A 27,254-nucleotide genomic window follows, 5' to 3' on the forward strand; every position below is an offset into this window, starting at 1 on the left:
ACACTATACAGCGTACAATTTACAAACTGAATATGAAAATATTATCATAAGATCTGACTTTCGAACATTCATTTTTGGCTGAGTACCCGACAGAAAATAATGTTTGACACAAATCTGCAGTGATTACAAACTGCCCTAAACGTCACCGGCTTTCATCTTTCTTCAAAAAAAACCGGATGAAACTTCACTGGCTCCCTGTCTTAATATTAAGGGTAGCACAGTGATTAGCACTGTTGCGGCACAGCGCCAGGAACCCAGGGTCACTGTCTGTGTGGAGTCTGCACGTTCCCCCCGTGGCTGTGTGAATTTCCTCCGGGTGCTCCGGTTTCCTCCCACAAGTCCCGAAAGACGTGCTTGTTAGGTGAATTGGACATTCTGAATCCTCCCTCCGTGTACCCGAACAGGCAGTGTGGTGACTAGGGTATTTTCACAGTAACTTTATTGCTTGTTAATGTAAGTCTACTTGTGACAATAAAGATTATTATTATTAAAGTTACACCATGCACGACATTCACCATGTGCCATACATAATACATATAACATGGGAGAAAAGGAAATGTAATCTTCAATTTCAGTATGGCTGGAATTCTTCGCTTGTTGGGATTCTCTTTTCTTGGGTTTCCCAACGGTGTGTGGTGGCTTCAATGGGAAATCCCATTGACTACCGGCGGGAAGAGAGAATCCCTTTTCTAGTGAACGGCGCACCGCTGCGAAACACACAGCTGGCTGTGGGGGTGGTTCAGGAGAATCCCACCCAGTATCTACAAAGGGTATTGACAACTGAGCTGATCTTATCCCTATGAACAATGTCCTCGTTTTAAACTGCAGTGCGCTTCACTGTGTTAAAAGAAGAAATTAGCTTCCATGTTAAAGACATTTTATAAGGAAGAAGTGTTCTTATTACAGTGTATCGAGAATAGTGAAGTGCAGGGACCATTTGCATCTCAGGGTTTCGCAACCTAATTCTCAGTCTGACTGAAAATTCACCTTTCAAGGGGAGGAGAATTATGTGATTGTGCCATAGACTACTGGCGTGTTTACTAAGTCAAAATTATTTGTTGTTTCTTGCTATAATTTCGCAGGATGCTGGGCAGAAAAAGAAACAGGTGCACTGTAAATAACAGGAGACATGGGCCGGGATTCTCCGACCCCGCACTGGGTCAGAGAATCGGCGGGGGGGGCACAAGAATCACGCCACGCCGCCCCAACGCCAGCCCGCCGATTCTCCGGCACAGATTCTTGGCCGCCGCACCGGCCGTGGGCTGTTGAAAGCGCACCCCCTGGCGATTCGATGGGCCGAGTGCCCGCCGAGTTCAGCTGAGTCCCGCCGGCGTGGGTTACGTGTGGTCTCACTCGGCGAGGACCTCGGAGTTCTGTCTGCGGGGGCCGTCCTGGCGGGGGGGTAGGGGGATCCAACCCCAGGGGGTGCCTCCATGGTGACCTGGCCTGTGATAGGGGCCTATCGATCGGCGGGCGGGCTAGTTCCGTGGGGGCCTATGTTCCTTCGCGCTGGGCCCCTGTAGGGCTCTGCCATATTACCCGGGGGTTGGCGCGGAGACGGGAACCCACGCGCATGCGCGAACACGCGCCGGCCGTGGCGCGCATGCGCGGACTCGTGCCTAGCCAGCTTTCGGCCGGAGCTGCGGACACCACTCTGGCGCCGTACTTGCCTCCTAGGAAGGGGTGGATACCTGCCACTCGAGGCCCGTTGAAGCTGGAGTGGCCCGCGCCGCTTTTCAGGGCGGCGTCAGAACTTGGCCGGGGGATTGGAGATTCCTGACCATGTTGCCTAATACTGAGAGTGGACAACTGAGTTTGCTGCCAATACAATGCATGTGCAGTTGTATTGCTTTGTTTTGTCACATTATTGCGAGCGACAGAGGTCGGGATCCCTACTCATTCCCCCAACCTCTGTGTGATACTTATCCTCTCTATTTAGTTTCTCGTTTTTAAAAAGATTTTGGAACCAAAATTTTCACCTAGGTAATATTCTTTAACTTTGTTTTATTGCATGCACCAATTTCAAACAAGTGAGCGTGTACATAGAGGCTGGAGACTTTGAATTCTTTTAAAAATGCAATAGAGCAGATTTTCATGTTTTTGATTTTGAAGCTACTGAAACACCTGGACACATGCACAAAGATTAAACATGGATTGAGAAATTGGCTGACTCCCTTATGTTATGGGATCCTCCTCATCCAATGTTCCTCAATGCCTTATATTTTATCTAACCTCAAATTCTAAATTTTAATTTGTGCATCTGTTTTCCATTGTCAGCAAGATTCAGCTTTCGGTTTTCTGTGTATGCGTGGACAAATGCACATGTGCAGACAGGTGTCGGAGGCCATCTTGTATTGTCAGGAGACACAATGTGGGTAGCAACTGAAGTTCAGATGGTATCTACCATAAACATGAGAGGAAGCTTGAAGCAAAATCAATTCTCTGCAGGGCGGCACAGTGGTGCAAAGGTTAGCATTGCTGCCTCACGGTGCCAAAGAACCCAGTTCAATCCCGGCCCCAGTCACTGTCCATGTGAAGTTTGCACATTCTACCCGTGTCTGCGTGGGTCTTACCCCCACAATCCAATGATGTGCAGGGTACGTGAATGGGCCACGATAAATTGCACCTTAATTGGAATTTTAAAAAAAAAAATCAATTCTCTGCGATAGATTTGGTATTCCCTCAATCTGGTTTGTACCTGTGCTTTTACTGAAAGTTGGTCTTGAGTCCCAAATAGGGCCCTCTGCTTTGATGTACCTCCTGCTGCAGGACCTTTTGCCTCTGCAACAACAAATGGAATAATATTTACCAAATGTCTTCACTGCACTCTAATGTGATCAATTTCCCTGTTCTTCTCTCCCACAACATCCCCCTTTAAAGGAGAGCTATGATCCTGTAAAAGTTGCTCCACATTCTGGATTTTCTACTCATCAACTGTTTGATACAGGCCCCTTTAAGATGCTCCATAAACTTACATCCTCGACCAAGCTTTTGGTCATCTGTCCTAATATCTCCTGAAGTGACTCGCTGTCAGACTTTGTTTGACAATGCTCCTGTGAAGTACATTGGCACATTTTACTCCACTAAAGGTGTTACACACATGGAAGTTGTTATGTATTGACTCTAATTATAGACACAGGTGTGCTTGAGAGTTGTACCAGCCCTGTCTTGTGTTTTCCTATTGTTAGACAATTGTGGATATTATGTTCATTTAAAGTCAGCATATTTCCTCCAAGTGGGGAAGTGGAAAATTTCCCAGTTTCTTGGCAACTTGCCTCAGAGGTTCTTAACCATGGTGGGTGTTTTTAAGAGTAACATTTCCAGCTAACTAATAAAAAGTTGTAGTAATAGCATGTGCAAGTGACACATTTAAGTGATGCAATGACAAATTTTGGTTCAAAGAATGTCACCTCATCAGCTACTTGACAAATATACTAAAGCTATGGCAATCTTCAGTCCCAACATTGTTCTCTTTGTAATTACACTGGAAATGTGGGGGAACTCCAAACAACAGTTTCCAGGCTTTGGAGGAGGGGCTAAGCCAAGCGTGCTCACTACAAAAAAAGGCAACTGGGGAGGAATGAGTCCGGAACTCCCTCAATTGGGGTCCTGATATTTCCTGACATAGTGGAAGACCCTGGATAATCATGGGGGCCCGAAATGCAGGTTGGGGGAGGGAGTATGTTGGTTGGGCGCTTTGGAAGATTGGGGCGATTGCAGGTTGGCCTGGAGTTCATCTGGGGTGGGATTCAGGTGGGGGATGGCATGGGGATGGGGAAGATTTTGAATCATGAGTTGGCATGGTGACAAATTAGTCAAGCATAAGTTCATAAGATATAGGAGCAGAATTAGGCCATTTGGCCCATCAAGCCTGCTCCGCCATTCAATCATGGCTGATCGCATCCTGGCCTTAACTCCACCGTCCTACCTATTCACCATAACCCTTCAACCCATTGCCAATTAAAAATCTGTCTAGCCACTCTTTAAATTAACTCATTGTCCCAGCATCCACCGCACTTTGGGGTAGCGAATTCCACAGATTCACAACCCTTTGGGAGAAGTAGTTTCTCCTCAACTCTGTTTTAAATTTGCTACATATTATCCTAAGACTATGACCTATTGTTCTAGAATGCCCCACAAGAGGAAGCATCTGCTCCATGTCTACTTTATCCATTCATTTTATCATCTTGTATACCTCAATTTGATCTCCGCTCATTCTTCTAAACTCAAGAGAGTATAGGCCTAAACTGTTCAATCTCTCTCTGGAATCAATCTAGTGAACCTCCTCTGAACTGCCTCTAGTGCCATTACATCTTTCCGCAAATCAGGGGACCAAAACTGTGCACAATACTCCAGGTGCAGTCTCACCAATGCCGTGTATAGTTGCAACAACACTTCCTTACCTTTATACTCTATTCTTTAGCTATAAATGCCAACTTTCCATTCTCTTTCTTTATTAATCAATCGTAGAGAAGGCGGCCAATTGCAACAAGTTAGCTGAGGTAGTTGGGAGGGGAAGCAATAGTGATCCTCCTGGATCGCAGCCTGGCCTGGAAAACCACTTACCTAGTGGGTCAGCTCATTCTTGTCTCCCTTCAGCACTGGGAAACCTGGCCCACATGGGTTAAATATAAAAACCTGTTAAAAACTGTGGCACATCACCTCATTACCATATTCAAATTACCTACCCATTCTCAAGAGTAAGTTACTGGTGGGTTGATGTACTCTAATTCCACAATTGTGGGTACTTGCTGGATTTCAGATTTTTCAACATTTACCTACTCCCCTGCTAGGGGGTGAGAATTCACCCTCCTGCCCCTATGGGGATGAGAACACAGGGTCGTATGTTGCCTGAGCCCCAGTCTTCAGAAAACAAAATCACCCACTTCGACTATCTTGCTTGGAGAGTCAAGCAGAACATGCTTGGGGTCATGGGACACTGACTTTGGCAGTCATCTTAGGACAGGCGCTGGATCTCTGCATCTATTCAGAATCCTGGATATGCGTTATCCCTTCTTAGTTCCCAGATAACAGAGATTCCAGACTGAACTTTTTGGCAAAGTTATTGGAAACTTTATTTGTCAGTTTGTTTAGTGTCTACTGGTGATTCAATGTCAGTACAAAATTTTAGAAAGTTCCAACTAGCCCTGCAGCAAGCTAGTCAGATCGATAGTCTTTAGCAAATGCAGTAGTTGAATTCAAAATACAATTATATTTCTTGTAATTTCTTCAAATCAATATGCACAGTACAAAATTACGGATTGATTTAAACAGAAGTAAAATAGTGATTTTGCAAAGCAAGCAGAATAGGTTTCAGAAAATAGGTAAGAGTGATTCCGGAATGGATTTCCCATCCCGATAATGGATCTTTTAAGGAGATTACTATCTTAAAGTTTCACCCTCTTTACAACTGTGACTGGTTTTAACTAATTTATAATTCGGCCGAACTGTCTGTCTATCAATTTAAGAGATAAGGATTTGGTGTAATTTTCCATAACATTGTTTGAGCGAAACACATTTCCCACAAGGACTTATCACTATGGGCTGACTTGTCGTGACCATGGAAACGGAACTGGGATTTCAGCCCAGCTCTTTAACACAAAGGATCTTTCTGCTATTTGACCTTGTAGACTCAAGCAGTTTGCTCGACTTGCAAAATCTGAAAATTAAGTCTTATCTGATCAATTCCCAGCCGTTCAGCTTTTCTCACTCTCATGGTTAATATATTGATTTAGTTAATTACTCTTAAGGATTTTTCCAACCATGGATTTCTTCATTAAAGCTTTTATCTATCTTATCTATAGCTAACTCCAAAGTTGATTTCTATCAACAGATGAACGGGTAAATGATAATTAGGGGGAAGGTTGGTACCAGAAATATGCCGATGGCTTGTGCCTTCCTGCCCTATATTAACCATGAGCCCTACCACTTTGTTCAGTGTTGCAGGGCACCATTGATTGCAATCTCATGAAACTGACAGGATCATGACTTGGAAGAGATGTGGCACCCCTAGTCTTTGAAGCTGTGAATTCTGCTCTTGAGTTTCTGCTTTCAATTCAATTTCAGGATAATAGAAGCATGGAAAAATTTGCATTGGACACATACCTAATAAATTTGAGGACACACAAAGTGTTTATTGCTTGGTGAGGTGACCACTCTGAATGTGCCTCAACACTATTTACCAAATGTCTGCAGGCAAATTGTAAAAATGACATTTTGAATAGGATGTGCCTGACAAATTACATGGCAATGCTTGGAATTTATTTTGGATGCAAGGGTGTCATCTTGCCTATAAAATAACAGGAAGATGCAATTTGTTTGGCCGATGTCAAATCACATCCCAAATAAGTTCTTCAAGCTTTCCTGAACATATCAATCCTTGACTTACCAAATGCCTGTATACAGACAGCCTATAAAGAGAGATCTTTATCTGCAGCATCTCTCACAATCCATTCCAAGTTTTCAAGCCATGGATAAAGATTCCATCTGTCCATTTGGTATAGCAATGCCATAAGCCTGCTCTTATTAATTTCATAAAGAAAATATTTCCCTCTTAAAAATTTAGAACATAAATAAAATACTTGGACAATTATCATCTTTCATAGAATGCAGTGCATCATTTCTGAGCCTGCAAGTCCCAGTATATAAAAGTAACAATTAGTCTGAAGTAAGTCATAAGCGGAAGAAAATGTGATATAATGATGGCATTATACATACTCTTAAATAACATTTGTCGTCAGGGGGGGGGCCTTTCTTGCCTCAGTCTGTTGCGCAAGTCCTGACCTAAAGTTCAGGTAACAGAAATTGGTTCTTGTTCTTCAGGTTGCGATGCCTGCTGTCTGACCTGTGCCTGCATTAGAGGCAATGCTGTCTTGTTGAAGGCTGTTTGGCAGGAGTCCTGGGTGGTTGTCAAAAACAGGTGTAAGTGTCTCGAAAGTGAACTCCATTTTGCTGGCTGTTGTAATATGCCTTCCAGGAATAGAAGCACACTATCACCTGTAGGAAAGTGCGTCATGTGATACAGTCTCAATTTCATTTTGGCCTGTGAGCAAAACACTGCATATACAGCTCTGCTGCTGATGCCTTCAACCTTTCTATCCATATATATATGCTCTCATGTGCCTTGTTTAAGTAAATGAACCTACGTGTTTATACAATCCCTTATGGGTGACTGGTGCTTTTATATAATTATAAAAACATGGTATGGTGTTCAGAAGTAGTCAAACAGCCTGGCAGTAAGGTGAGACATGGCGACAGCTCAGATCATGCTACATGGCTTGAGACAACCTTCGACGTTTTGGTGTTCACAGCACGAGTGTTGAAATTGGAAAGTGGTGACTGCACAGAAACGATTTGAAGGCACAGTGGTGTGATAGGCTCAGCTAAAGAGCTGGTAAGCAGACAGATCTCTCATGGTGAGATAGCAGTACATAGCCTGTCAGTTCTGTGAGTCGGACAGTGCGTCGAGTGGACCAGCACCAGCCGAGTTAGCCCAGATAGGAAAGGTGAGTGATCAGGCTGCGGGCCAAATCGATAGCAAATGAGGGAAAGTGAAACAAAAAATGAACAATCAGAACAGTCATAAGATCAGGCCAAAGAAGGCTGCGATTACAACGGGTGGCTTCAGGAGAAAACAAGGAGGAAGGTCAAAGGGATATTGTCAAAATGTCCACAAAATTCTCCACTTTGAATTGGATGCAGCTGACCTACTATCCAAATTAAAACAGTTTAAATAGTGTACAGACCCATGTGGCGCAATCTAGCGGCCTTCTTCGCTGCGAGCACAAATCCCGTTATGGCCGTTAAATCTCGTGAGCAGCCAAAAATGGGATTTTCTCCAGCGAGATCTCAGCTTGAGGGTGCCAACCTGATTTCAGTGAATTAAGATTTTCTAATAATGTAATTAAATGGCCTTATGCCACAGTATCTATGCACGCGTACCCACAGCAGCACTGCAGCATAGAGGGCAGCACGGTAGCATAATGGTTAGCACAGTTGCTTCACAGCTCCACGGTCCCAGGTTCGATTGCCGGCTTGGGGCACTGTGTGTGCAGTGTCTGCACGTTCTCCCCGTGTGCGCGTGGATTTCCTCCGGGTGCTCCGGTTTCCTCCCACAGTCCAAAGGTGTGCAGGTTAGGTGGATTGGCCATGATAAATTGCCCTTCGTGTTCAAAAACGTTGGGTGGGGTTATTGGGATTGGGTGTAGGTGTGAGCTTGGGTGGGATGCTCTTTCCAAGGGCTGGTGCAGACTCGATGGGCTGATTGGCCTCCTTCTGCACTGTAAATTCTGTGATTCCATGATCCTCCCCTTCCCCACCCCACCCCGACTACGGCGTGACTTCACGCTAACGCAAATCAGTACTGGCTTTGAAAAGCAAAAACCAGTTGTGATGACACTCAGGGGATGTGGAGGTGACTGGAAGCCCTGGCGTTGATGGACAAAGCTGCACTACCAAGTGGACAGTGCCACAGGGGCATATGAATGGGGCAATGCCAAGCAGGCTGTAGCAGGGGGTAACCGTCCTCCATTGGGGTTGTTCCACTTATGTGTAGGGAAGCAGAGGGGAAAGCCCCAATGCCAGTGAGGGAGGAGGCCTGATGCCTGCTAAGAAAGCGGTGCCCCAATGTTGTTGGTGTTGTGGTGGTGGTGGTGGTGGTGGTGGTGGGGGGGGGGAATTTCCCTGAAGCTTGGGGGGTGGGGGCACTGATATCCGTAGAGGAAAAAGGGGCCCTTAGATGCAATTTTGAGATCAGGAAACCCTTTAAAAATGGTGCCCCATTCTCAGAATCCCATTCACTGACATGTTTAAACCTTCCCTCCCCAAGCTGGCTGTGTGATCCTTGCCAGCACTTTGAACTTGCACAGAATGCAGTTCAATTAGGAGAGAAAAGGAATCTGTGAGGTTAGTGAGTTTCACACAGCTTTTCTCGTCTGATCCAACACTCTGTGCAATCCATTGGAAAATTCCACCCATGGCTCCTTAATTCGGGTATTTCTGAACCAGGCAAGCAAGCCACAAAGATTTGCCCAGCAATTGTAAATGAAAGTCTTCATAGGTTGAACACATCAGGATTAACAGCAGCAGGGCCTTCTGGTGGTGACATGTAGAAGAGCCAGAGAACTTTTATTTAAGCCCGATGTTTGGAGGAGATTGGACTGGAGTTTGGTTAGATTGATGGGTTAAGATTCCCAAGTCAAAGAGATGCCCAACAAAGACAAGACTAAGCAGCAGAAAAATAAGGAAATTAGGCCTGTGAGGAAAATGGCGGAGGTTCCTGCAGCATCGGTGGCTATCCCACTAACCACTGAGATGCTTACAGGCATCCTAGTGGGTGAATTTCCAAAACTAGGGCAGAAGGTCTTTGAGGATCATGAAAGAGCGATCGAGGGGGGTGATGTACTCTGTATGAGTGGCTTTGGGAAAAGTGGATGACGTGGTAAAGGTGGAGCGCGCAAAGCTAAAGGAGGTGTCTCTTTCAAGGCAAAGTGATCAGATCACTTCTCTGGAGATGGAGGTGGCGTGAGTGGCCGGTGACAACAAGGCATTAAGAGCCATGATGGGCGATTTGTAAAATTGCTTCAGAAGACAGCACTTGAGAATGGTCGGGTTGTTGGATGGTCTGTGTCCGACGAAGATTTATGTCACAGTTGTTTTGGAAGATGGTTGGAGAGGGGAAAATGGTATCCCCTCCTGAGCTGGATTAGGCCCACAGGTCGTTGAGGCAGGCACCCCATGCTGGTGAGTCACCACATGCGATCATCATGTGGTTTCACAGTTCTGTGGTGGGCAAAAGATCATCGGGACTAGAGATGGGTGGGCCATGTTGTGAGAGGATCTGTCAAGATGTTGGAGCCGAGCTGCCCAAGAGGCGTGCATTCAACAAGGCCAATGCTGTGTTGTATTGGAGCAATGTTCAATTTGACATGTTTTACCATGCATACCTCCGAGTGACTTATGAATCGAAAGATTACTGCTTTGAAACTCCAGAGGCTGAGGCGTTTGTGCAGAAACAGTGACTGGGATCGAGATAACTGAATTACATTGGTTGGGAGATGTATGGCTGGGGGTGGGAGGGTGAATTTTGTGGGGTCTTCATTGAGCGTTTTGGAGCTTTGTACCTGGATTTGTCCTGTGGGCTTTGTGGGATGGGTGTTATTACTGTTCATGTATCTTTCTTTTTTCCCTGGAATGATTAAAGTTGGATTTGGGTGGGGGGGCTGGTTGCTGGTTTGGGATTTTGTTGTTATGCCTTTTACTCTGCTTGGGGGCCATCTTGCGAGATAAATAGTTGAATCGCTAGTTAACGGGAGTGGGGGGTGGCAGGTCTCTGCAGCTCATGCTGTTGTTTTTTTTTTAGCATGAGTTTTGTTTTGTTTTTGTTTTGGTTGGGGTTTGGGAGTTAGGAGAGGGAAGATGGGAGTCTTTGTTTGCCTTGTTGTTTGCTGGGTTATTTGATGTGGTATTGATGGGGGAGGGGCAGTTCTCTGAAAGTGGCTGCAAACCTTTCTTCGTTCTGGCTTGATGGGGGATTTGGTGACTGTCTTGGGTGGGCCTGATGGCGGCTCTCTTTGAGTAGTTGCCAGATTGCCCCACAGGCTGGGAATGGCTGACCTTGGGTCGGGTGCACGACCCCTATTTGGTTGGTCATGTGGACTTGCAGCACGGTAGCACAGTGGGTAGCACTGTTGCTTCACAGCCCCAAGGTCCCAGGTTCGATTCCCGCTTGGGTCACTGTCTGTGCGGAGTCTGCACGTTCTCCCTGTGTCTGCGTGGGTTTCCTCTGGGTGCTCCGGTTTCCTCCCACAAGTCCCAAAAAAGACGTGCTTGTTAGGTGAATTGGACATTCTGAATTCTCCCGCTGTGAGAAATCTTTATCCCGCTTGGCAAACCTTTATGGCTTGTTTGCCTGGTTCAGAAATACCCAAATTAAGGAGCCATGGGTGGAATTTTCCACAAATTGCACAGCGTGCTGGATCAGACGAGAAAAGCTGTGTGAAAGTCACTAACCTCACAGATTCCTTTGTTAATATAAGCCTTCCTGTGACAATAATAAAGATTATTATTATTATTATAATTGCCAAGTTTACAGTTGGGGCAACAGGTTCTTCTCCAGGATCTCACAAAAAGTATGTGGCAACCAGTTGAGGTCACTTGGATTTGTTTAGGTCCTATGAAGTTATTACACATAAAGGTGCGACAGTGAGGCATAACCAAAGATAAATCAGTCCTATTGCATCAAGAACAAGACCCCAAATACAACCAGGAACAACATCCATGAATCACAACCCCGTAGAATATTGTGAACAATCAAAGATATCTCTGTGGTGATATACATCACTGTAAGCACACAAAGGGTTAATGTACATACACTACACCTAGCTAGACACGAGGGAACACCAGAGAGATGACACACAGACAGTCAACCAATAGGTCAGTAAGATAGGACACGACCAATGGGCATTCACGATACACACAGGGGTGACATTACCACAGGAGGACATTACACCAATCCACATATAAGGACACAGCCCACATGCTCAGTCTCTTTCCAGTGGAGACTCTCAGTAAGTACAGACACAGGGTTGATTGAACATCACACCGACCACATGTATTGTAGCAGACTGGTTAGGCAGTCTGAGTAGCTATAGCAGAATAAAGTAGCGTTGAATCCAAGTAGGAGAATTGTTAATAGTTCAATAAACGTGTTGAAGCTATCTCCAAATCTGAACCTTCCTTTGTCCGAGTGCACATCAAGGAAGCAGCTTATGCTACGTCAAGAGCATAACAAAACATGGTTCCAGGAGTGAACTGTTAAATCCATATAGTTTCAACTCAGCGAACTGTGACAACCAGCAACAACAGCCAGGCAAGATGTTTGGGATTCCGGTTCCACAGCGGCTCAGGTACCAAGGCAATCTCTGTGAAAACTGGCGTTGGTTCAGGCAGAGATTCGAGATCTACCTGGTAGCGTCCGACCTAGATGGCGTGGCGGATGCAGAGAAAATAAAACTTCTACTTACCCTCGCAGGTCCAGAAGCAGCTGAAATCTTCCAGACCTTCAAATACTCAAAGGGGCAAAACAAGAGCGACTTCCAGGCAGTCCTGGACAAATTCCAAGAATTCTGCGAGGAACATACAAGACGAAAAGAGGCGCCAAAACTCACCGCGAGTTAGGCTTGCAGCAACGAACGGCAGTTTTGAATTGCAGCCATCTTGGAAAAGGTGCTGCACATGCGCAGTTGCGCGAAGAGTGCACAGAACGGGAAGATCCGTTTGCGCATGAGCGAGAAGCCGCACATGTGCAATTGCGGAAAAGGCCCCAAGTAAAGGAACAGCGTTCTGCGCATGCGCAATCGCTTCCTATGCTCTACGTCACAAGCGTCATGACGTCAGAGGCCCCGGACACGTCCACTTAAAGGGGAAATTTCCCAAAACACGGAAAAAAAATTTAAAGCCATAAAACCCGATTCTTTCACAATGCCTGAAATTCGACCAGTAGCTGAAAGTTACCTCCGCTGAACCCTGCAACAAGCAGTTAGCACCGCCCAAAGAGATGATACAGTCCTTGAAGACTATGACTCAGACCTTGAATTCTTCTTTGGACATCGCGAGCCCAATGCCAGCTCCGACACAAAACGTGATGATATGGTCCTGGAAGACAACGACTCACACAAAGCTTTCATCTTGGGAGGCTCCCCCAGTACCAAATCCGATCCGCAACTAGACGTGTTGTACATTGACGACCCCGATGACGAGTTCTTCGGATTTGAGGATCTTCAGCCCAGCAGATATGACATCCCGACTCGTGAGTGCAGGATTATGCTGCGGCCTGACACCAAGAGATAGAGAGTGGTACAAGCCCACAGAGAGCGGCTTGCTGCCACACAGAGAGTGATGTGGAGATTCACCTGAGGAAGGAGCAGCGCTCCGAAAGCTAGTGACATCGAAACAAACCTGTTGCACTTTAATCTGGTGTTGTAAGACTTCTTACAGTGCTCACCCCAGTCCAACGCCGGCATCTCCACATCATGGCTACCATCGACACCGCAAACTGCTGGCTCAAAGTGGAGAGGATCTCCAGGAAGATCGCGCATATAGACACTGACATTAAGTTTCTACAAAGATGCAAGAAAGCAGACAAGATCCCGAAAGGGCTACAGATCACAAACCCACTCAAGTTGACCTACAACACAGACTTCGCAGAGAGACTCTGCCGTCGCACCTCTCTCACACTCCTCAACCACCTCGTACACCAGCTCTACAGCAGACGACGCAACCTGGAAACCAAGATAGAGGCCATATTGTCAACTTGCGCCCAGGATGCAGCAGACCAGCTGCGGAACACCGCCAAACAGATGAGACAACAATACTATGCCACCTATATGCACACCAAGAACAGAAAGCTTGAGAAACTTGGCATCACCACCGGCAGCAACCAAGCCACCCCCGGTGTCACAGTAGAAAACAATACAGGGAAATCTATTGTCAACTTGTCAGACTACACCCTTCAACCAGATGAAATTGAAGTCCTCAGCAGAGGGCTCAATTTCTGCACCACCACCAAAATGGACCCCATCAGTCTCGCGGCAGACACGGAGGAATTCATCAGGCGAATGAGGCTCCGGGAATTCTTCCACAGACCCCAAGAGGCCAACAGCGAACCCAAGCAGACTACCAATGAACCGGAACAGCAGACCGAGAGATCTGCGGTGCGGCAACCGAAGAGGAAAGAGTCGAATTGGACCCCTCCGGAAGGCCGCTGCCTTAGACTCGACATGTATGCTCAAGCCGTCAGGAGTCGCGTCAATGCCAGATTCATCAGTCGCATTCACAAGACAGCCCTGAACGTCACCCAAGCACAACGCAATGCCATCCACGCTCTCAAGACCAACCGCAGCATCGTCATCAAACCAGCAGACAAAGTGGGGGCCACTGTCGTACTGAACAGAACGGACTACTGCAAAGATGTATACCAACAACTGAACAACCAAGAACACTACAGACAGTTACCCGCAGATCCGACCAAGGAACTCATCCGCCAACTTAACAGACTGATCAAGACCTTGGATCCAGATCTTCAGAGCACCCTACCTGCTCTCATCCCACGTACTCCCCGCATTGGAGATCTCTACTGCCTCCCGAAAATACATAAGGCCAACACACCAGGCCGCCCTATCGTTTCAGGCAATGGGACCCTGTGTGAGAACCTCTCTGGCTACATCGAGGGCATCTTGAAACCCATCGTACAAGGTACACCCAGCTTCTGTCGCGACACGACGGACTTCTTACAGAAACTCAGCACCCATGGACCAGTTGAACCAGGAACATTCCTCGTCACAATGGACGTCTCGGCACTCTACACCAGCATCCCCCATGACGACGGCATTGCTGCAACAGCCTCAGTACTCAACACCGACAACTGCCAATCTCCAGACGCAATTCTGCAACTCATCCGCTTCATTCTGGATCACAACGTCTTCACCTTCGACAACAAGTTCTTCATCCAGACGCACAGAACAGCCATGGGGACCAAATTCGCACCCCAATACGCCAACATCTTCATGCACAAGTTTGAACAGGACCTACTCACCGCACAGGACCTTCAACCGATGTTATACGCCAGATACATCAATGACATTTTTTTCCTTCGGACCCACGGCGAAGAATCACTGAAACGACTACACGATGACATTAATAAGTTCCATCCAACCATCAGACTCACCATGGACTACTCTCCAAAATCAGTTGCATTCTTGGACACACTCGTCTCCATCAAGGACGGTCACCTCAGCACTTCGCTTTACCGCAAACCTACGGATAACCTCATGATGCTCCACTTCTCCAGCTTCCACCCTAAACACATTAAAGAAGCCATCCCCTATGGACAAGCGCTCCGTATACACAGGATCTGCTCAGACGAGGAGGAGCGTAACAGACATCTACAGACGTTGAAGGATGCCCTCGTACGAACGGGATATGGCACTCGACTCATCGATCGACAGTTCCAACGCGCCACAGCGAAAAACCGGACTGACCTCCTCAGAAGACAAACATGGGACACAACCGACAGAATACCCTTCGTCGTCCAGTACTTCCCCGGAGCGGAGAAACTACGTCATCTTCTTCACAGCCTTCAACACGTCATTGATGACGATGAACATCTTGCCAAGGTCATCCCCACACCCCCACTACTTGCCTTCAAACAACCGCACAACCTCAAACGAACCATTGTTTGCAGCAAACTACCCAGTCTTCAGAACAGTGACCACGACACCACACAACCCTGTCATGGCAATCTCTGCAAGACGTGCCAGATCATCGACATGGATACCACTATTACACGTGAGAACACCACCCACCAGGTACGCGGTACATACTCGTGCGACTAGGCCAACGTTGTCTACCTCATACGCTGCAGGAAAGGATGTCCCGAAGCGTGGTACATTGGCGAGACCATGCAGACGCTGCGACAACGAATGAACGGACATCGCGCAACAATAACCAGGCAGGAATGTTCCCTTCCAGTCGGGGAACACTTCAGCAGTCAAGGGCATTCAGCCTCTGATCTCCGGGTAAGCGTTCTCCAAGGCGGCCTTCAGGACCCGCGACAACGCAGAATCGCCGAGCAGAAACTTATAGCCAAGTTCCGCACACATGAGTGCGGCCTCAACCGGGACCTGGGATTCATGTCGCATTACATTCATCCCCCACCATCTGGCCTGCGAAATCCTACCAACTGTCCTGGCTTGGTACAATTCACACCTCTTTAACCTGGGGTTACCCCATCTCTGGATCTGTAAAGATTTAATCACCTGCTAATGCTCGCATTCCAAGCATTGTTTGGCATCTTTGAATTTGTCTATATATGTGTTTCTGGAACAGACCTCTTCATTCACCTGAGGAAGGAGCAGCGCTCCGAAAGCTAGTGACATCGAAACAAACCTGTTGGACTTTAACCTGGTGTTGTAAGACTTCGTACTGTACACAGAGAGTGATCCATGCACCGCGAAGGGTCCCCGACTCCACACAGAGAGTGGTCCATGCACCACAAATGGTTCCAGCCTCCACACAGAAAGCGATGAAAGACTCCACAGCGAGACAACTGTACGTCTCCACACAAAAAGTAACTCCAGTGACACAAGCCTCCACAGCGAGCTCGTGGACAGCCTCCACGAAAGAAGCAACGCAAGACTCCAGAGTGCAGTCCTCGCATGAACAAGACCATGAGGGTCTAGCAACCTCCTCTGAGCAACCAGCAGCAGACGATGCACGTCTGCCACGCTCAAGTTTACAGCAAGCAGACTATGACAGTCTACCACGCTCCAGTGAACAACAAAGCGACTATGACAGTCCATCCAGATTGTTTGAGCCACCACAAGTAGACTCTGACGGTCTACCCAGCTCCAGTGTACGACCAGAAGACACTGAGGCTCCACCCACTGTATGTGCGACAAGTGACGACGGCATTCCACTTCCCATACCAGATGTGCAACGTGACAGACCTCAGCTAGAATGTACAGAGGCACTCGACAATCACAGTGAGACTACTGGTAACTCCGGTGACACCACGTTACTTCATAACTCATTCGCTCGAGCCTCTCCACAAGCAAATGCATTCCTGAATGTTTTGACTCCGAACGTGGAGCATCAGGCAAGCTCAGAAGATGCAAGTGAGCCTGAAATGACTCCGGATGGGGAGCATCAAGAAACCTCAGCTGACTCAAGTGAACCTGCAAAGGCACCAGACAGGGAGCATCGACAAGCCAAAACTGACTCAGGTGGAACAGGCCAGACTCCAGACAGGGAGAATCGACAAGCCAAAGCTGATTCATGTAAGCTGGACATGACTCCAGACGGGGAGCGCCGCAAACTCAGTAACGGCATGCTCAAGAAAACAGCAGATGCCACAAAGCACGCTGACACGAGTAACTGTTTGAAGGACTCAAATTATCCACAGAGTGTGGTCCTTGAGCACAGCAAACACGACAACAAAACCAACAAACACAACAACATCAAAGACAACATCCAGAAGCGTACCAGAGGCAACAACGTCGACAGCAAGCACGACAAAAACAACAACAATGGAACAACGACTGGTATGACATGGTACAACTCTGCCCATGAGGGACATTGTTACTGCTCAGCTCAGTACAATGACATGCCATGGCAGGACGATGCATCTTACCAATTCATGTGTGTTGCACTACCAACAGGCAACCTGGCTTTCAGGACAGATGCCATCAAGAATTACCACCACAAGCATCGAAAGAAAAAAAAAAGTCCAAATCCGGCAATGAAGTGATTTGACCACTTCTTGGTTCCTTCAGCACAGGGACACTGATGGCGTTTACAATGCAATGCCACCATCAACATCACCAACTCACCAACCAAACAAGAAAGCCACTCGACCATAATAATTAATTAACTTTGGATTCCTGCATATGATTTGGACTTATTGTTTAATGATCACTCTTATCATATCTTGTACAGAGTATCACTCATCTACCTAGTTTGTTCAATTTTGTTTAACACTGTACAGAAAATATGTAACACGAAAAAAGGGGGGATGTGGTGATATACACCACTGTAAGTAGACAAAGGGTTAATGTGCATACACTACACCTAGCTAGACACTAGAGGGAACACTAGAGACATGACACACAGACAGTCAACCGATAGGTCAGTAAGATAGGACATGACCAATGGGCATTCAAGATACACACAGAGGTGACACTACCACAGGAGGGCATTACACCAACCCATATATAAGGGCACAGCACACATGCTCAGTCTCTTTCCAGTGGAGACTCTCAGTGCGTACAGACACAGGGTTGATTGAACATCACTCCCACCACATGAATTGTAGCAGACTGGTTAGGCAGTCTGAGTAGCTATAGCAGGATTAACAGTAGCGTCGAATCCAAGTAGGAGAATTGTTAATAGTTCAATAAACATGTCAAAACTATCTCTAAGTCTGAACCTTCCTTTGTCAGAGTACACATTAAGGAACCAGCTTATGGAACGTCAAGAGCATAACAAAACAATCTCCAGACAAAGGTACCATTACTAGATCTGGACATATCAGCCAAGTACCTCCAAGCTTTACAGAGTCATAGATTCATCACTTCCGTATATTTTTGTAATTGTAACTAAATATGAACATGTATTATTAATAGTTCTACTTCTTTGGATGGAGTCATGTATCTTGGAAATGAAAGGGGGATGTTGTAATATGCCTTTAAGGGATAGCAGCATGTGACCCAGTTTCAGCTTCACTTTGAACTCTTGAGCAGAATACAGCAAACACAGCTCTGCTACTGATGTCTTCAAGCTTTGTATCCAAGTATAAATGTTCCCATGTGCCTCGTTTATAAATGAACACACAACGTGTTTATACCATCTCTTGTAAATGATTGGGGCTTTTGTATCATTGTAAACATACAACACCAGCTGGCTACCTGAAGATGCACAGCAGATATGAAAAACTCACTGTGCTGTTAAATTGAGGCCCGAGGACCAATGCAAATCTTGCCTTGGAACCAGTTGTTCCAGCAAAAGGATCATTTGATGTACCTAGGCTGGGCCAGCAGAATGATGCCATCACAGTTTAATCCCACGATTTCTGACTTTCAGGCAGAAGAGGTAGAATAGCAACTGCATAAAGAAAACATCACACTGCTGTTTGGGGTGCAACTGCAGCGATCTAGGGGCAATACGGTAGCACTGTGGTTAGCACAGTTGCTTCACAGCTCCAGGGTCTCAGGTTCGATTCCCGGTTTGGGTCACTGCCTTTTGGAGTCTGCACATTATCCCCGAGTCTGTGTGGGTTTCCTCCAGGTGCTCCGGTTTCCTCCCACAGTCCAAAGATGTGCAGGTTAGGTGGATTGGCCATGCTAAATTGCCCTTAGTGTCCAAAAAAGTTAGGGGAGTTTACTGGGTTACGGGGATAGGGGGGAAGACGTGGGCTTAAGTAGGATGCTCTTTCCAAGGGTCAGTGCAGGCTCGATGGGCCAAATGGCCTCTTTCTGCACTGTAAATTCTATGATTCTATGCAATGTGGTTTCGCTTCACTGAGATGCCCCAATTACAGGCATAAATGTAGCATGACCAGGAAGGTTGTGCGGGAAGACTGTCTGAAGCAGGTTTGCCTCTGAGTCAGCTTACATCCTAACAACGAATGTGTGTTACACAATTGTAGAATTAACATGATGCCAAAACCACGTTGCACTAATGCTGATTTTGTGAGGTAAACTGACTCTTAAAATGATGTATCTTTAAAACTAATCATAAAAAGGATTTTTTCCTAACAGCTCAATATTTTCAATAATGCTGTTAAAATACTAGTTTCAAATAATATAAATTGTAGAGTTAATGTCAATTTAGGTAATTAATTGAGTTTATCTTGACCTTCCTATATTAATTTGCATTTTTACTACTGCTTTAAAACCTTGTCGGTACATAAACAACTGAAGCATTTATGCTCACTGAAGGAGTTAAATAAATACTGAAAAGGCAATTAAAATAATTTTCCCTGTAATGCATCAAAACACTCCCTTTAAATTAACTATTAGAACTGCATTTGGAATATGAAGGACTCTGGAGATAAATATTAAGCAAGAGAGAAAGGAACAGAGAGCAAGCAACATACTGTAGTTTACTGGTGTGCAGTGATGAAAGTCTCCACAGGGAACAATTTATGGACGGAAGAACTAAAAGGGAAAACAAAACACAAACACAATGTGCATACAGTCAGCAGGTACTTCCAAGGAGGGGACCGTGAAATGTGACGAAAAGTCAAGTACTGTTGTCCTCAGTCTGACAGTACAAACAATTCATTATACGTACTCTTAAAAGAGAGCATTCCTCATATATCTCAAAGGTGGCACGGAACATTAATAATGCGTTTAGCGCAGAGATTTACTGTAGTCTTAGAATGGGTCAGAAGATGGAGCAATGAGTCCTGCCAAAAGAACACACTGAGATCACAGATACATCAGTCCAGCTTTCAGAGTGTTTTTAAGCATTCCACTTACCACACACTCACTGCAGCCACCAAGATGGCCCAGAGAAGACCTGCCCTCGAGGTTGTGAGTCCGAGATGGACCCACAACTCCATGCCAATGAGGGGTGGAGGGACACTCTTCCCCAGCGTGGGCTGCAGACTCAAGCCTGCCCTCCTGAACACTGCTTGGGAGGTGGCAGAGGCAGTCAGCACTGCCAGTCTCACCAGAAAGAGACAGCTGGTGCTCCAGAGGGGTAGGGTCACTGGTGAGTCCTCTGCCTCGAGAGGGGCAGAGAACCAGGGAGGGTTCCAAAGGCTCTGGTGCAGATTTCCTCTGGTTGGGGTAAGTTCTGCTGACCCCCTGCTTCCCTGCAGTGGGGCAGTGCTTCTGAGGAATGCTCTTGATTGAGTTTGACCCTTGATGATAGAGCTGGTGTATAAGGGTGCCCAGAGCGGTGGCTTGGGTGGGCTATCAAATGACTAGAGATCTACTGAGCATTTGAAGGACATAGGTAGCTCTCGGCAGTGTGAACAGCCAGGAGCCCGTAGCACCAATGGGGTGCGTTTAAAAGACAGACTGCAGTAATGGTGGTCTGAGCCAGGCCATTCCATTCCTGAGGGGGACAGCAAGTCACTACCCGGTACTGCGCCTTTCAGTTTTCAACGGCTTTTTAGTGTTTCTCTAGCCTCACACTCCTCCTCTGCAGCCATGGCGCCCAGTCCACGTTTGTAAATACTTGTAGTAACTGATGCCCATCAGACATCCTCCTGAGAAGAGTGGAGAAGGGCGGGGCATATTGTATCCAACTCGCTAATCACATTTAAATGCATGCAATTGCTTGTCTTGCATACTGCCGCTGGCACAGGCGCAAACCTCGCTATCGCCAGCAATGAGTATTGGAGCATGGCGCCCAAACCGGCGCTGGCCGCGGACCTCAATTTTGGCCAGAGGATCAATTCTCCGCCCGATCATCGTTCACCTTTATGGCATTGGCGGGAGGTGAATTTCAGCCATTATTTAAAATAAAGGTGAGTATTATGCTGAATTCACCATCTCATCACAGACTTTGATGTGCACTATCATTGAGCTGATGCCCTTATGCCATCTCTTCTTCAATAATCAAAGAATAGTGAAGTCGATTGCTCCACAACATGTAAAGCTTCAATTTCTTTGCCCCACCCACACCTCTCCAAAACATAAAATAAGTTTAAACAATAATATGTAGTTTCCATTTTAAAAAGACATAGGCTGGGTTTTTCCTTCCCGTTTGCGTCAGCTGGTTTTGGGAGTGGAAAATATCGCTAGAACTGCAAAGTCGTGTTTTATGTTGGCGTGAAAGCATAAAGTGATTCTTCCCTCTTCCCATCAGTGACAGGCCGCATTTCCCGACATTGAATGTGGGGCATCTAGTGTCATGTGAGAGTACCTTTAAGAAATGGGTGTTTATTGAATAGCTGCAGTGATGTCAGAGTGTGGGTGGAGCTGGGCTGTCTGTCTTTCACTTTCGTTTTTGAGCAGGCAGCTACAGGGTGTGTTTAGTTTCGTTTTTGAGAGCTGGATAGCTGCAGGAAAAGCAAGCAGCTGTATAAGGATCTCTCTGCAATCTAAAGACTGTCGCCAGATCATTTGGGTGATTTCAAAGTGACAACTGCTCTCAGTAGAGAATTTAAACCTGATCTCTGTGTTAAAAAGGGTCTTTTGTCTTATGGATGTTGCAAGGAAAGATTAAGGGTTATTTATAGAATATTGTATCTGTGGGGATGATTGGTGTTTATAGTTGTTAAGATGTTTACTGTGGGTTTATAAAGTGTTAACTGGTTTAATAAATAAACATTGTTTTAATTTAAAAGTACATTAACGCTCTATTGCACCACACCTGTAAAGTAGGCCCGTGTGCTCCCCATAACCAAAATCTATTAAAAGTTATGGGTCAGGTGAACTCCATGAAACACTTTGGGGTTCTCTAAATCCTGGCCCATAACACTAGGTAGACTGGTGTGTCGCTGGAATGGTCTTTAAAACTGGCACGTTGGATCATTGAGTGATCTGAGTTGAAGGTGGGAGGGTGAATCGGAAGCTGTCCACCAGCAATACCTCATGGGACCCGTAATTTGAAGATTTGTTTTCAAAGATCTGCACTAGATGTTGAAAAAAGCCACCATTGCTGCTGCTGGCTTCAATGGAATTTTTCCTGGCTTACTTTGTCCTGTGCCAATATCGTGGCAATCCCCAGCCATACTTTCCCCTTCCTTTTCTCATTAATCAATTCTGTCCGTGTTCTCTTTTACTCGAAACCTACACTGTGTTACAGAGCAAAGGGCACTGGCACCCTCTAGCAGATGCACAAATTGCCATTTTTCATTCATGACTTTTGATAGTGGCCAACACGCTGACTGCTGTCATGCAATGTCAGGAGGAGGAACCCCAGCTAACTCTCTGCTCTTTCACCCAGGAGTGCATAAACCAATTGTTGCATCCTTAATGCTGCCCTTGCTGAGCTCAGCACATGACTGAAATCAAACTTTAGGGGCGTCATTCTCCGACCCCCCGCCGGGTCGGAGAATGGCCGTTGGCCGCCGTGAATCCCGCCCCCGCCCCCACCGAAGTCTCCGAAGGGAGAAAAGTCGGCGGGGCGTTAATGGCGCCGCTGCCGCGGAGAATGTCACGGGTCTGCGCAAGGCAGCTGATTTTCGGCCTGCCGATATTCTCCCTTCCGGATGGGCCGAAGTCCCGTCGACGTGATGACCGTTCACATCGACGTGAATCAAACCTCCTTTTCATCGGCGTGACCCGGTGCTCCAGGCTCACGCCGACCAGCGAGGAGGTGAGTGACGGCCTGGGGGGTTGGCTCTGGGCAGGAAATGGCGTGGCCGCAGACTGATTGCGTGAGGAGAGGTGTGTCTCGGCTTGTGTGTGTGTGTGTGTGCGGCGCGGGGGGGGGGGGGTGGTTAGAGTAGGCTAGGCTCCGGGGGAGTGCCGGGAAGGGGTCCGTGCCGGGGTGGAGGTTGGGGGTTGGGGGGGGTCCGTGCCGGGGTGGAGGTTGGGGAGGGGGTCCGTGCCGGGGTGGAGGTTGGGGGGGGGGGTCCGTGCCGGGGTGGAGGTTGGGGGGGGGGTCCTTGCTGGGGTGGAGGTTGGGGGGGGGTCCGTGCTGGGGTGCAGGTTGAGGAGGGGGTCCGTGCCGGGGTGGAGGATGGGGGGGGGGGGGTCCGTGCCGGGGTGGAGGTTTGGGGGGGGGGTCCGTGCTGGGGTGGAGGTTGGGGGGGGTCCGTGCTGGGGTGGAGGTTAGGGAGGGGGTCCATGCTGGGGTGGAGGTTGGGGAGGGGGTCCGTGCCGGGGTGGAGGTTGGGGGTTGGGGGGGGTCCGTGCTGGGGTGGAGGTTGGGGAGGGGGTCCGTGCTGGGGTGGAGGTTGGGGGTTGGGGGGGGTCCGTGCTGGGGTGGAGGTTGGGGAGGGGGTCCGTGCCGGGGTGGAGGTTGGGGGGGGGGGTCCGTGCTGGGGTGGAGGTTGGGGGTTGGGGGGGGTCCGTGCTGGGGTGGAGGTTGGGGAGGGGGTCCGTGCCGGTGTGGAGGTTGGGGGGGGGTCCGTGCCGGGGTGGAGGTTGGGGGGGGGGATCCGTGCAGGGGTGGAGGTTGGGGAGGGGGTCCGTGCCGGGGTGGAGGTTGTGGGGGGGGGGGTCCGTGCCGGGGTGGAGGTTGGGGGGGGGGGTCCTTGCTGGGGTGGAGGTTGGGGGTTGGGGGGGGTCCGTGCTGGGGTGGAGGTTGAGGAGGGGGTCCGTGCCGGGGTGGAGGATGGGGGGGGGGGGTCCGTGCCGGGGTGGAGGTTTGGGGGGGGGGTCCGTGCTGGGGTGGAGGTTGGGGGGACTCCGTGCCGGGGTGGAGGTTGGGGAGGGGGTCCGTGCCGGGGTGGAGGTTGGGGGGGGGTCCGTGCCGGGGTGGAGGTTGGGGGGGGGGGTCCGTGCTGGGGTGGAGGTTGGGGGTTGGGGGGGGTCCGTGCTGGGGTGGAGGTTGGGGAGGGGGTCCGTGCTGGGGTGGAGGTTGGGGGGGGGGGCCCGTGCCGGGGTGGAGGTTGGGGGTTGGGGGGGGTTCGTGCTGGGGTGGAGGTTGGGGAGGGGGTCCGTGCTGGGGTGGAGGTTGGGGGTTGGGGGGGGTCCGTGCTGGGGTGGAGGTTGGGGAGGGGGTCCGTGCCGGGGTGGAGGTTGGGGGGGGGGTCCGTGCTGGGGTGGAGGTTGGGGGTTGGGGGGGTCCGTGCTGGGGTGGAGGTTGGGGAGGGGGTCCGTGCCGGTGTGGAGGTTGGGGGGGGGTCCGTGCCGGGGTGGAGGTTGGGGGGGGGGCCCGTGCCGGGGTGGAGGTTGGGGGGGGGGTCTGTGCTGGGGTGGAGGTTGGGGGTTGGGGGGGGTCCGTGCTGGGGTGGAGGTTGGGGAGGGGGTCCGTGCCGGTGTGGTGGTTGGGGGGGGGTCCGTGCCGGGGTGGAGGTTGGGGGGGGGGTCCGTGCTGGGGTGGAGGTTGGGGGTTGGGGGGGCTCCGTGCAGGGGTGGAGGTTGGGGAGGGGGTCCGTGCCGGGGTGGAGGTTGGGGGGGGGGTCCGTGCCGGGGTGGAGGTTGGGGGGGGGGCCGTGCTGTGGTGGAGGTTGGGGGTTGGGGGGGGTCCGTGCTGGGGTGGAGGTTGGGGAGGGGGTCCGTGCTGGGGTGGAGGTTGGGTGTTGGGGGGGGTCCGTGCTGGGGTGGAGGTTGGGGAGGGGGTCCGTGCCGGGGTGGAGGTTGGGGGGGGGGTCCGTGCTGGGGTGGAGGTTGGGGGTTGGGGGGGGTCCGTGCTGGGGTGGAGGTTGGGGAGGGGGTCCGTGCCGGTGTGGAGGTTGGGGGGGGGGGTCCGTGCCGGGGTGGAGGTTGGGGGGGGGCCCGTGCCGGGGTGGAGGTTGGGGGGGGTTCCGTGCTGGGGTGGAGGTTGGGGGTTGGGGGGGGTCCGTGCTGGGGTGGAGGTTGGGGAGGGGGTCCGTGCCGGGGTGGTGGTTTGGGGGGGGTCCGTGCCGGGGTGGAGGTTGGGGGGGGGGGGTCCGTGCTGGGGTGGAGGTTGGGGGTTGGGGGGGCTCCATGCAGTGGTGGAGGTTGGGGAGGGGGTCCGTGCCGGGGTGGAGGTTGGGGGGGGGGGTCCGTGCCGGGGTGGAGGTTGGGGGGGGGCCGTGCTGTGGTGGAGGTTGGGGGTTGGGGGGGGTCCGTGCTGGGGTGGAGGTTGGGGAGGGGGTCCGTGCTGGGGTGGAGGTTGGGGGTTGGGGGGGTCCGTGCTGGGGTGGAGGTTGGGGAGGGGGTCCGTGCCGGGGTGGAGGTTGGGGGGTGGTCCGTGCTGGGGTGGAGGTTAGGGGTTGGGGGGGGGTCCGTGCCGGGGTGGAGGTTGGGGAGGGAATCCGTGCCGGGGTGGAGGTTGGGGGGGGGGTCCGTGCCGGGGTGGAGGTTGGGGGGGGGGCCGTGCTGTGGTGGAGGTTGGGGGTTGGGGGGGGGTCCGTGCTGGGGTGGAGGTTGGGGAGGGGGTCCGTGCTGGGGTGGAGGTTGGGGGGGGTTCCGTGCCGGGGTGGAGGTTAGGGGTTGGGGGGGGGTCCGTGCCGGGGTGGAGGTTGGGGAGGGAGTCCGTGCCGGGGTGGAGGTTGGGGGGGGGGGTCCGTGCCGGGGTGGAGGTTGGGGGGGGGGGCCGTGCTGTGGTGGAGTTTGGGGGTTGGGGGGGGTCCGTGCCGGGGTGGAGGTTAAGGAGGGGGTCCGTGCCGAGGAGGGTGATGGGAGGGCAAATGAGTTGGTCCACCTGGCCAGGTGCCAGCCTCCAATAGTTGGACCCATGCGGTCCATGCCACCTGGCTGGGGGGAGGAGGGGAAATGGGCAATGATGACATGTCGTCGTTCCCCTCCCCCCCACCAGGCCGTCATGTTTTCAGACCATCCAGCGATGTTGGCCGCCGTGGTGGCAGCCGCTCATGTCTATGTTGCCCTGGATGAGGAGGAGGAGGAGGAGGAGCGTGCCAGAGAGGTGGCGCAGGCTGCCGCAGAGGGACAGGCGGCAGCCGCCCAGGCTGGAGGGACACCTGACCGACAGGACGAGGAGGGGGATGGAGGACGTCGCGGCCCCACGGCAACGGAGGCACCCGAGGGCGCCCCGTGTGTACCGGTCCCGGCAGTCATACCAGGACCTCACGGACCGGGAATGCAGGAGGAGACTCCGGATGAGCCGGGAAACCGTGGCACACATCTGCCACCTGCTGGCACACCTGTCACCGCGTGGCACTGGCGGGGGACACCCTCTCCCCGTGTCCGTCAAGGTTATGGTGGCCCTGAACTTTTATGCAACGGGGTCATTCCAGGCACCGAGTGGGGACCTGTCCGGCATATCGCAGACATCGGTGCACCGGTGCATCCGGGCAGTGACAGATGCCTTTTATGCCATGGCGCACAGCTACATCCGCTTCCCCGTGGACCGGGCCAGCCAAGATGCCCGGGCCGTGGGCTTCTCTGCCGTTGCCGGGTTCCCCATGGTCCAGGGCGCGATCGATGGGATGCACGTCGCCGTGCGGCCACCTGCAGATAACAGGGCCGTGTTCACTAATAGGAAGGGGACCTATTCGATGAACGTACAGGTGGTCTGCGACCACCGCATGATGATCCTGCACGTCTGCGCCCGTCACCCAGGCAGTGTACACGACTCATTCGTGTTGTCGCGGTCATCCATCCCCGGCATGTACGAGGGACGCCATCCCCGGCTGAGGGGCTGGTTGCTGGGCGACAGGGGCTACCCATTGCGATCGTGGCTGATGACGCCTATACGGAGGCCACGCAATGAGGCGGAGAACCGCTACAATGATGCCCATGTAGCGACAAGGGGAGTGATCGAGAGGTGCTTTGGCGTGCTGAAGATGCGTTTCAGGTGCCTGGACCTCTCTGGGGGCGCCCTCCAGTATCAGTCAGATAGGGTCGGCCGCATCATTGTGGTGTGCTGCGTCCTGCACAACATAGCCCAACAGAGGGGCGATGTGCCGCAGGCAGAGGGGGGCGGAGTGGAGGAGCAGCAGGAAGAGGCGCAGTCCTCCCCAGATGAGGGGGATGGGGGCAATGGTCAGGGCAGATGGGGTAGACACAGGCGGGTGGCTGTCCACCGTTACCGGCTGGCCCAGCGGGCACGGGACAGACTGATAGCCGCCCGCTTCACTGACTAGATGGGCGTGGGAATCGGGTAGTATGGCCACAGACCGCACACCATGGCAACAGCCGACCACC

At 50.5% G+C, this 27,254-nt stretch overlaps 1 protein-coding gene across 2 annotated transcripts in view; it reads right to left on the minus strand.

Annotated features, from left to right (window-relative positions):
• The window catches only part of cers6 (ceramide synthase 6), a 512,798-nt gene that overhangs the window by 57,553 nt on the left and 427,991 nt on the right, over nt 1–27,254 (minus strand). The gene's annotated exons all lie outside the window — the stretch shown is intronic.

Source organism: Scyliorhinus torazame, chromosome 2, assembly GCF_047496885.1.
Source record: "Scyliorhinus torazame isolate Kashiwa2021f chromosome 2, sScyTor2.1, whole genome shotgun sequence".
NCBI lineage: Eukaryota > Metazoa > Chordata > Chondrichthyes > Carcharhiniformes > Scyliorhinidae > Scyliorhinus > Scyliorhinus torazame.